Source organism: Arvicola amphibius, chromosome 5 (genome assembly GCF_903992535.2).
Source record: "Arvicola amphibius chromosome 5, mArvAmp1.2, whole genome shotgun sequence".
NCBI classification, from domain to species: domain Eukaryota; kingdom Metazoa; phylum Chordata; class Mammalia; order Rodentia; family Cricetidae; genus Arvicola; species Arvicola amphibius.
The window spans coordinates 154,511,739-154,523,763 of record NC_052051.1 but is presented as its reverse complement, the minus strand read 5'-3'; positions in this window follow the sequence as shown (position 1 = coordinate 154,523,763).

The following is a 12,025-nucleotide window of genomic DNA, read 5'->3' as shown; positions in this document are numbered from 1 at the left end:
CCCTGATTTGATTCAAAATAGCAATTGACATTTTGTACCAGTTTCTCATGCAAGATTTTAGATTCAGTAGACTGCTTTTGTTTTGGTCCTGAGAGTCAGATGATAAGAAAGGCTGTTAACTGACCATGTCCAGATATTATTAATCACACTTAAATGTAAAATAACCCACATACTCTTTGCCTTTTCCTTTGAGCTCTCAACGGTCTAGTTTTTTCGCTTTGTAACCTGTAGCAGGCCCTTTAAAAGACAGCTGGGACCTCCTCACAGCTGTGTCTGTGGTTAGCTACAAGCTAGCTGATAAGTTTCGCTACAGATCTTCAAAGAATACCTGTATCCCTGAGAATTTCCTTGTAGTTTCTTTTTAATTCCAAAAAGTTGCTAATGGTTGGAGGTACACGTGCCTGGAGTTTTGTAACAACAAGCAGAGAAAGAATATAAAGATAAAAGTAGCAATGTATAAGAAATAAGAATGTGGAATGTAGAAGAAATAAGAATGATGGGACAGAAAACTAGAACCAAGAAATTATAGACAATTAGGACAAGAGAATTTGAACTAAAGAGGAAATAAAGACAATGACCCTCTGATACTGTGTGAAGTTATTATAGAAATCGTTCAATACCTGCTTCTAAGAAACAGTTCTCTGAGGAGCCCTGGGCAGGGGCTGAGAGCTGCTCTCTTGGCCTTTATGGCAGGGTAGGTGTTGGATATGAGTGTGCTCAGCCGAAGTTATTCACAGGATGATCTTTAGTCAGTCTTGAGTTTCAGACCTTTGACCACACTGTTAGAGTGAATTCAACATTTGTAGTGGCTTCCTTAGAAACCCTGTTTCCATTCTTGTTCTCCTTGCGTCAATGAGCTTAGCTAATAAGCATCATCAGGGGTGGTTAGCGAGATGTTTTAAAAACTGCTCTGCATGTTGACTCTATCAGGAGCTGTGGCTTCTGCCTAGGAGAGAGCCACTTAACATTGCGTTTTATGAGTATGTGCAATTATATGCCTGAAAACCATACAAAGCACTAGCACAAATAAGGTATAATACAGAATTCGGGAGCATTAAAATTATTCTAGCTGCTGCCTGCTGCTCAGTGTCCCCAGATCTTATTAGCACCGATATGTCGCTGGAGAGGCTAGATGCAGGAAAGCTCATCCGGCTCCTGTTAAAGCTCATTGTCAAGGATGGCTTTGGAGGAGACCGTATTACAGTATTCACAGCGGCTTCCAATTCAAGGCTCACTTTTACAGTATTTCTTCTCAGAAGAATAATGATTTACTTTATAAGTCATAATCTCTCCAAGGCTTCCAGTAATCTCTCAAATGGGAAAAAGTGGACTTTAGTAATTTACACAGCTCAGAGAAATTGCAAAGAAGTACTGTAATTTCTCCACTAATGTGGTGTTAACACTCTTTAGAGAAAAACAGGTATTTAATCTTTTTAATTAAAATCACTGAAGATTTAGACAGAAAAATGTGACTTAAGCCTGGGATGTTATGACTTGGGCAGTTAATTCTCTGCTTTCATGGAGCCTTGTATGTTTTTTGTACTTACTGTGAGAGAAATCTAACGTGTACATATGGTTGACTACTGGCCATATGGTTGAGCACTGGCAATATGGTTGAGTACTGGCGATATGTTTGAGTACTGATACAACTAACCCTTAAGGAATATGCGGTATCTTTGTCCAGATAAGAACCAGTCTTACTTTCTTTGTTCCTATGACCAAATACAAAACAAATGCAGCTTCAGGAAGAGGGCTTACTTTAACTCACATCGAGAGTCCAGGCCACTATGCGAGGATGTCAGTGGCAGGAGCACGCCGCTGGTCACATTGCATCCACAGTTGGGAAACAGAGCCATGAATGTTGATGCACAGATAGTTTTCCTTCTGCAAGCCAGTCCCCCAAGCCATGGAATGGTGTCACCGATATTTAGAATTCAGACTTCTCAGTCTGTAAAACCCCTCACAGACATACTCAGAGATTGGTTTCCATGGTGATTCTATATTCTGTCAAGTGGAAAATTGATAGAGGGTAAACCATATATGGAATATGCATCTGTGTTTCAGATCACAGCATAAAAGTGTCGATGGATTTCTGTTCGTAAAGAGAATGATAAGAGTAAAGCTGTTCGTGGGACATGTGCAGACAGAACAGCCAGAATGGACAGATGACTAAAGCTTCATGAAGTTCAAGTTCAAACCCAAAGCCACCCTGCTTCCCCACTGAGCCCACCAGCTCTTCGCTCATGTACCATTAGCAAGTATTTATTTTATGGCCCTCCATGTGGAAGGCAGGTCATTGTATGTATAAAACTAAATAAGACATAGTGCAAGAGAGGGGACAGTCAACCTGCAATCATTGCTAGTGGAAGGCTCAAGGCGCTGAGGTGATGTTACTTGGTTATATTATTATTATTTTTTTTTTGTGAGCTCTCACAGTCCTTGAGAGAATAGCCATTTACTGGAAAGAAGAAAAGATAGGAGATATGGTAGCTGAATTAATATTTCCAGCAATTTCTGTGATGATCACAAACATGCCTCTGTCACTTTGAACTATATATATATATGCGAAGTAACATTGTAAGCATTGGTGGTTATAAAACTGGAATAGTGATTGACTCTGGAGAATATAGAAGATTCCTTGTTTCCTACAGTACCAAAAAGGTTTTGTACTTCTTCATTTGTTAGTCTGTATATGCATGTCCAGGGTTGGTTTTGTACTTCTTCATTTGTTAGTTGGTATATGCACATCCAGGGTAGAAGTGCAAGTACCACGTGCATGCAAGTGTAAGTCATTGGATAACATGGGAGTCAGGTCTCTTTGTCTACCCTGGGAATTCAAGGGACTGAACTTGGATTGTCAGGCTTGGCTGCAAACTCCTTTGCTCTCTGAGCCATTTTACTGTCACAAGATTTAATTATTTACATAAAAAATATGCTCACCCATCTTATTAGTGTGAGTATTCACTTTGTTCTTTATGAATGGTAAATTCCAATGGTTTATCTTAAATTAAATATCTATGACTTATTATTAGCAAATGTTTTATCTGAATAGCTATTTTTAGGTAAAATTGGCCTGGAGAGAACAAGAATTCAGAAGCCCTGATTCAAGCTGCTCAGTGGAAACTGGTCGTCATGAGTGTGTAAGAGTAAGAGAGCTGTGATATGAAGACTTCTGATTAATTATGAAAGCTTGGCCTTTGCTGAGGCTTATTCCCAACTAGCTCTTAAGACTTAAATTAACCTATTTATGTTAGTCTACTTTCTGCTATGTGGCTTGTTACTTCTCCTTCATACTGTACATCCCACTTCCTCCACATCTCGCTGGTGAATTCTCTGCCTCAGATTCTTCCCAGAGTGCCTGCCCTTGCCCAGAGGTTGTACCTTTCTTCTCCTGCCTTGCTATTGGCCATTCAGCTCTTTATCAAACCAATCAGAAGGTGCCTTGGCAGTGACACATCCTGACAGTATATAAAAAATATTATCCCACCACAGGGAGGGGGCTTGATGAAGATATCCATCTTAGGACGAGTATCCAAAGTCTCTCACTCTCTGCACATTGTCCGGTTATAGGCCTCTGTGTTAGTTTCCATATACTTCAAGAAGCTTCCCTTATGATGGCTGAATGAGGCACTGTCCTATGGGTATAGCATAATGTCACCAGGTGTAATTTTACTGAATGTTTGTTTAGCAGAATAGCCGTCTGTGTTTCCCTAGGCCCATGGTCTATCTAGTCTCAAGGTTCGTGGTCTCTTTAGCAGTATCAGGTATGGGTTACATCTCATGGAATGGGTCTTAATTCCAATCAGAAAGCGTTCGGTTCCTCCCATATCATTTGTGCCACTATTATACCAGTACCTCATGCAGGCTAGTTACTGTTATAGGTTGCATGTTTTGTACCTGTATTGATGATGACCTTTCTATTTTGTTAGCATGCAGAGTCCCTCCTGGTACCATGAATGCTAGTCAGTAGCCTCGAGTTAGGCAACAGATTGATTTCTTTGTCTTCAATGAGATGTGTAAGTTTGTCTTTACCATCAGTTGTGGAGAGTAACCAGTAGCCTTTGTAATAGCCTGTGATATTTGGGCATTTCCATGGGGCCTTTTGTCCAATGTCCTTGTTATATCAACAAGATATAACCCATCCCTGGCACTGGTTGTTTTATTGCATGGCAAAAGGTGTCTAGTTGGGGCGCTATCTCCCACATTATTTGGTTGACTCCATTTAGATTCCTTTCATGTATGTATATATTTTAGGAAACATCTACAGTAGTAGGTTTCCACATAGGTTTCATAAGACCTTTAGTGTTAGTTGTCCCTTCTTCTCCCATACTATCCCGAGTTAACCCTCCTATTCCAGGTTCCCCTTGGCCTCTCTATAACACTCAGTCCTATTTCCCCTTCATTGGAAGATCCCTGCTCCCCCGCCCACCCTAGTCCCACACTAGGTATAACTGTGGTTCTAAGTACTGAGTATGCTCATCGAAGGCTTCAGTGGGTCAGGGGAGGTGAAGGCAGCAGTGGAAGGATCGGCTGCTTTCCAGACCTGATTCCTTCTCCCTGCATTGTGCTGTCTTTGCCTGATACCTAGTTTTTTTCCCCTGATATCTCATGAGCCCCACCCAGTGCCTTCCTCTACTCCCTTTCACAACGGCAGTGTGAGAAACAGAGGGGGAAAGTCAGTGGCACCATCCCAGCTATTAACATCTTCCTACTGCTTCTGGTGAGGATTCTGCACTCTCTGTCCAGATAACCGGCCCCAGGTCTCCCATTTGCACTCCCAACTACTTGCTGCTTCTTATTGGGTGATTCTTAGTCAAAGAACTGTTCTCTAATTAAGATTTGGTTGTTGAAAATTTATTATATCAGTGCAGAAGACCAAATAATATGAGAAAGATATTCTGTTTTCAACGTCAAATCTGCACTCTCCTCCTTTCGAGACAAGGTCTGAAACCCACAATCCTCCTGCTCCACCTCCTGAGTACTACCACTCCAGGCCTGCACTACCATACAGGGCTGGAGCAAAGTTTCTTAAAGGGATTTGGAAACAACAAGCCAAGCTGTAATTTGCCATGAATCTGGGCAGGGACACTGGGCTTTGCTCATTAAGGCTCAATTATAACACGTCCTTGCCAACTCCTGGGCTTTCTGCACTCTCTCTAAAGAGAAGGTCCAGTCCCTTCCCCTGCCTCCTTCCCACTTTGTTTGCAAATTAAGTTCCAGGTGTTCACATAATGAATAATTATGTAACGCTGAAGAACACATCTTTTAGCATCCAATTAACGTTGTTTGTACCATATTGAAAGGGACCCATCAATAAGATGAATGTCTTTCATTTGCTCTGGATTATAGCTTTGTATTGAAACAGGTACAACTTATTTAAACAAGAAAAACAAACCCAAGCTTTAATGTAAGTGGCGCAGTGAGTCATTTCCCAGCAGACTGAACAACAGCGACTCCTCACTGAATCACACGGGCTGAGGGTTTAGGCTAGTCCGGAAGCAAGGCATAGATGTTGCCCTGTTCCTTGTACTTGGTAAGCAATGAGTCTTCTGAGCTAACCTGAAGCATGCCTCTCTTGTTATATGTTTTAGGATTGCTTTGCTTTCTGCCCTAAGAATTAGAAATGAACTAGCAAGAACAAATGGGATGCTTATTTACTGATAGATGTTGCCTCCTACCATAAGCCCTCACCTGTTTGGAAATGCAGCTTTTAAACCACCTTTCTGGAAATGTAAATTAAAAGATAAATTTTTATTCTGACTCCTTAGTAACAAAGGCATCATAGACCACACAACAGTTCTTATCCACGTCTTGTGTCTCCCAAAGCATAAATGCACTGTGTTATCTGCCGTGTCCAGGGTAGGCTTTAATATGTATTTGTCAATGGAACAATTGAGCAACAGGAGATAAGGGTCAAAATTTCTCCAACAGAACTTCGAGGAGTGTGATGAGGCTTATTGAAAATATAATATTGCTTTGAAATGCCTAGTTGTGCAATTTATTAACAAAACAATGATAAACACATGTATTTTGGTTAAAACAAAAAAATTTAGAAAATCAGAAGACATATTTTCTGGATCTCTATTTACTTTTGCAACCAGGGCACTTTGGAATCAGTTTTTGTCGCCATACAGATAGGGTGTTTTTGTAAAGCAGAAAGCAATGCTGGGAGAAGCAAGCACACATGGGAAAACCATCGTTTAAGATGCTAGTTCACATGGCCCACAGCCCTGCAAGGCAGCACTGCGTAGTTCATGTATGCAAGAAATGATCAATATGCTGAAAACGTTAAGAAGTGACTTTAGGGTTTCTCTGCTAGATAAACTCACAGCTGTGTGGCTTCTTTCCTGTTTCTAACTGCTGAGCCATGGCAGTGAGTCTGAACCTGCAGCAGAACTGAGATGGAGCCATGACTGTTGTGAGCACTTCCCATCCCATCCCTAACAGTCACATCCCTCCTTTTAGCTGCCCTCTGTGTGCCCACTACTTCCTGCCAACATATATGTATGAGTGCTGGTTGTATATACTACAACATGAGCAAAAGTCAGAGGGTGACCTTGAATATTGTTCCTTAACTCTTACTTTGTTGGAGACAGGGTCTCTTGCTCACCATTGTGTGTACCAGAATAGCTGGCCAATGAGCTCCCAGGGAATATTCTGTCTCTGTCTCACTTATCACTTTAAAAGGCCTGGGACTGTAGATATGTAATGGCGTATCTGGCATCACATGGGTTCTAGAGATCTGAATTCAGGTCTGCATGCTTTCATGACAAACCGACAACTCTGTTCTTGGGGATTTGCCTTCTTTACTTCACGGAAAGGAATGGTGACTCTCCACATGAGGACTCAAGAAGCACGTGGTTCTAACAGTTCTGGGGTCTGCATTTCTAATGTAGTGGGTTCAAGTCGACAACCACATCTGTACCAGACTGAAGGCTACAATGGACGGCAGCTGGCTGGGATGGAACTGAACTCTGCTGGAACAATGGTCATCGTAGATGATGGATTGTGAGGACAGAAGAGATTAATTAATTCACTTTGGTTAATTTTTCTCAAAATTACACCAGAACATCTGCAACATCTCCCTTGGATGTTCTCCGACCTAGTTTAGCTGCTGGTAAATGGCCAAATAGCAAATACGTTGGTGTTTCTGGACCATTTGATTGCTATAAGCTACTTACTCCTGCCTGTCAAGAAGAAAAGCAGTCAGAGCCCATGTTTAAGAGATCAGCGGGGCCATCTTCCATCAAACTTGATTTACAAAGCGGGTGATGAACCAGGTTGAGGCGAGCCAGCAGTCTGGATTTCCAACCCCTGTCCTTCATCTTCCAGATGTCAGTTCAAAGACTGGGGTGAGCTGAGGGTGACTAGTGGGGACCGGCATCAGCCCATTGTCACTAGTAGGCTCTTTGCCAGGCAGGAGCTGTGATTAATTTTTGAGTCAAGGAAGCTCCTATTGAAGCTGTCGGACCACATCCCTCATTTGAGAAGGGCTTTCCCTGTTTCAAGCATCTTGCATTTTGAAGCTTGGAAATTGCTGTAGTGAAGATATCCTGAGTTACGTCTTGAGCTATGCAATAATTTTTGAGTTAGTAGTCATGGCACGTTTAGTAGAGAAGCTCTGTTAAATGTGTCTGTGAGAATGGACATTCTCATTTAAAGTCTTTTTAATGCCTTAAAAATGGCCTTCATGAAAATGTTGTGTGTCTCTGTATTTGAAGTAACCATTACATAGTTCACAATGTGTCAGATTTAATATTTAAAATCATTAAACAATAAAGGTACAAATGACTATGTATGTGCCCTTGAAATCGAATACAACTTAGTTGTTGGTCTTCAGCATCACCCAGGAAACACGTAATTCAAGGAATTTCTATTAGAATTGAAGGTCAAAATAAGTTTTGGATTGTTTTAAGCAAGAGAACCACTTCAAGATCAACCAAGATAGAGATAATCAACTTAGTGAAATTTTTTAACTGAGTTTTAGACTTTCATTTTGTGAACATCTATCACTTTAAGAAGGTTGGAGTCAGAGAGGTGGCTCAGCTGGTCAAAGTGATTGCCCATCAAGCCTGAGGACTTGAATTTGATCTCCACAACCTATACAGTGAAAGGACAGATTGACTCCTGCAAGTCATCCTATGACCACCTTACACACACTGTGGGATGTGTGTGCCCATATACCTACACATAGACACACAGAGAGAAAAAGTATTTTAAAAATTCAGCTCGCCAAAGCATGTATAAACAGTGTGTCGACTAAACATAGCATATGATCATTAGTGTTTGCTCTATCTTCCCCGCCCCTCTCTTGTCATACCATCACATGTGTGACATGTGACACACATATTCATTGTCCCCTCACTCTTTCTTTTCCTCGTTTTTTTTTTTTTTATTGATCAGGAAGATTTCATTGTAGAAAATTTCAGTCTTTTATCTCTTTGAACTAAGCTGCTCTCCCACAAAACCACACTATACTTCCCATGGTCAGCAAAAAGACAAAAAAAAACAGAGTAAAGCAATGACAAACAAAAATATTGAAGTATGGACATTTAGGCCAAAAGGGAAGCATGCAATTGTGCCCTCTGTGGGTGCCCAGAGTAACTGGGGGCTTCGGAAGTGCACAGACAAGTATGGCAAAGGCTTGGACGATGGGTTATCCTTTAGTCATAGTTTAATGACAGGAGTACTGCTTTTAGGCCATGAGAGGGAACAAATGTATGATTTGTCTCCCGGTACTAGGGATCAAGCTCAGGGCCTTAGAGATGCCAGGTGAGTGCTCTGCTTCTAGGCTACACCCACAGCTCAAGAGAACAAACATATACAGACATGAGTGGAAATGGAGCCAAGAGCAGCATGGAGACTTGAGCAAGAGCACGGCATTCTGGGCCCATTGGGAGGACATCCCTGGAGCTAGGGAATTGAAGTAGGTTTTAAAGATCAGAATTGACAACAGATGCTGTTCCCATCTTGCTGGAAAGGCAGCCCAAGGAGATTGGAGTCTGTCTTAACAGTAATGGGTCTTTTGCTTTCTTGTGAAGAACTTGGGTTCTTGTTTAATGGCCCCCATCTTTTTACCAGCCGCAGGTTTCCTGACACCATCGTCCTGGGTGTGTCTTTTCATTGCAAACTCCAACTGTCCCAAACCTTTCCAATTTGCTTTTCATTTGCTATTATCGCTGTAAAGTAGCTAAAAGAAGCCAGAGATATCTGTGTTAACCATTTCTCATTCAGAGGAAGATTTTGAAGGGCATCAAGATAAACTCAGGCACAGAAGATAAAGGGGGAGACAGAGCTTTGTGAGCCTGGTGAAGGCTTTCAACTGCTCGCTAAGTGGGGAAGGGGGAGCCTTCCTTAGGACTCAGTACCCAACTGAGCCACTCCCCTTGGCTCCTTTCTTACTGCAAAGACATTATCTTGGCATTTTAGGTCCTGCCCTTTTTCTTACAGATGTTAGAATTTGTTTTTTCAGAATTTACAAAATACTCTCCTGGGATTTTTATGGAACTGTGATGAATTAATAAATAAGGTTCTGAGGAGCTAATATTTCAGCAATACCAAGTATTCTAATTTATGAATTTAGAGTATCTATTTTTACACATATATTTTTAGTCAGAATTTTGTAGCTTATCACAAATAGATTTATGTGCATTTTAATTCATATTTATACATACAAATTTTATTTTGGGTGCTGTTGTAAAAGGCATTTAAAATTAGTGCTTTCAGATTATTTTTTCTTAAGTACACATGATTCTCTTTCTCCTCACTATTAAAGAGGTCATCTTTTAAATCTTATCTTCTAACCCTTGTGCACATGTATTTCTATTACACATGCATGCATCACCTTTATATCCCCTCTCTGTTCTCACCTCAGGATTCTCATCCAGAGGCTAAGGCAGCCTGTTTCATCTCTGCTTGTTGGGCACCTGTGCTTTCTTTCCTGGCCCACTGTCTCTAAAGTTAGTGTACGCCTCTTGTAAGATTTTCCTCTTGTAAGGTGGATGCATTTGGTTGGAGACTTATGAGAAAACAGTCACAAATAGCATTTATTGATTGTTCTTGACATGAATGAGTGATTTATTCTCCCTGTAACCTTCCTGAAGTCATGAAATCCTCATTTGTCCTTCCTCACGTTTGCAGGAGGTTTGCATTTAGATTTTGTAATAAACTCTCAGACTCAAAGAGAGCTTGTTTTCCTGACAGTATTTTGCCCTTTATCCATTTCATAGGAACTATAAGTGACAGAGAGTTGATTGGAATTCTTTTCGTTGCTCACTTTTTTAGAAAAGAAATTTAAAATTTATTTTACATACCAACCACAGTTTCCCCTCCCTCCTCCTTTCTACCAACCCACTCCCCCATCCACCCCTAAGAAAGGTAAGGCCTTTCATGGGGAGTCAACAAAGCCCAGCATATCAAGTTAAGGCAGGACCAAGTTCCTCCCCGCTGTATCAAGGCTGAGCAACTTTTGCTTTGTTTGATGAGAGGGGAACTTAGCTAAAGTCCTCCCAGCCCCAGGCCCAGGCTCACTATCTGTTTGCAGAGCTTTCAAGTGTGGTTCCAGGACGTGATGAAAGGTGCAGACCTGTGATTTCTGGAACCTTTACCTCTGATCTCTGCCACTTTCATTCTCTCTTCCCTTTGCTGTGTTTGATCTGCTCGCTGGAGTCTCCCAGAGAATTGAGATTTTCACATTCCTGACCCCAAGACAATTCTATGGTGCAGGAACACGCTGTACTGATTCTACAGGGGCATTTGGATTTGCAGAGAGAGAGAGAGAGAGAGAGAGAGAGAGAGAGAGAGAGAGAGAGAGAGAGAGAGAGAGAGAGAGAGAGAGGAAAGAAGGGGGAAAGGCCATACATAGAGTGATATAAGGTGACATCTCAGAGGTGAGTGCCATGCTGGGGACAGCACAGAATTCACAGAGGTGAGGTCACCAGGAGACCACTCAATGACATGTTGCTAGTGGTAGATATGAGGTTGGGTGAACTGGTACATCAACTGTATACGTGCTGCTTTTCCTGTGCATCTGAGGGCTGAGAGGCATGGATTAAAGGCATGGGTGCAAGAGATCGATATTGGCTCAGGACCCCAAAGACCAAGTTCCCAAAGGGAGGGAAACAGAAACAAAGACAGAAAATAGAGGTTGAAGGAGAAGAGAAAGGGAAAAAGGGAGATGGGGAGGGATATTTGTCCAGGAGGGACAAAGGACTGCCTCTGAATAGAGAGGAGACAGATGTGGCCCATTGGAAAATAGCAGTTTATAAAGTTAGGATGAGGTGTTAATATTAATTGGGCATGTTAATTAGGTGAGCCAACGGGGGCTTTTCACTGTTAGTGGTCAACCTCAGGAGGAGGGATGATTGGTCAAATAAGGGCCTAGACCTTGGTAGCTAGCTTTAGGAATGGACTCAAATATTTTTTTTTACAGGGCAGAGGGAAGAAGGGCAAGGGCTGCGAGAGCCATGTTGCCACACTCAGACTGGCTAGAGTCCCTGCAGTGGGGCACAGCATCAGCTTCTGCCTCAACCTGTATTTCTTGTATTTTGGGTCAATCTGCACTGGGTAAAACAGGTTCGCAGGATGGAGTTCTTTCCTTTGTCCTCATCTCTCTAAGAGAAGAAAGAATTGAATAAGCTATGAATATAACGTCTTAGAGGTTGAAAATTCAACCTTCGTTTTCACTGTGCCTTCAGATGCCCAACGTCACACCCTAGGAGGAGTGTTTTGTGTGTGTGTGTGTGTGTGTGTGTGCACATGTGTGTAAACCAGAGATAGTCAAGTATCTTCCCCAATCTCTCTCTACCTTGTCTTTTGAGACAATCTCTCGCTGTCACAGGGTGTGCTCAGGCAGGCAGGCAGGCAGGCTGGCCAGCAAGTCCCAGGGATCCGCCTCTCTCTGCTTCCCTCTTGCAGGATGGACGTGCAGGTGCCACCACACCCAGATGTTTATGTGGATTCTGAGCTGGGACTCAGCTTCTCATGCTTTCACTCTAAATGCTTCCCCCACGGAAACCGTCTCCCA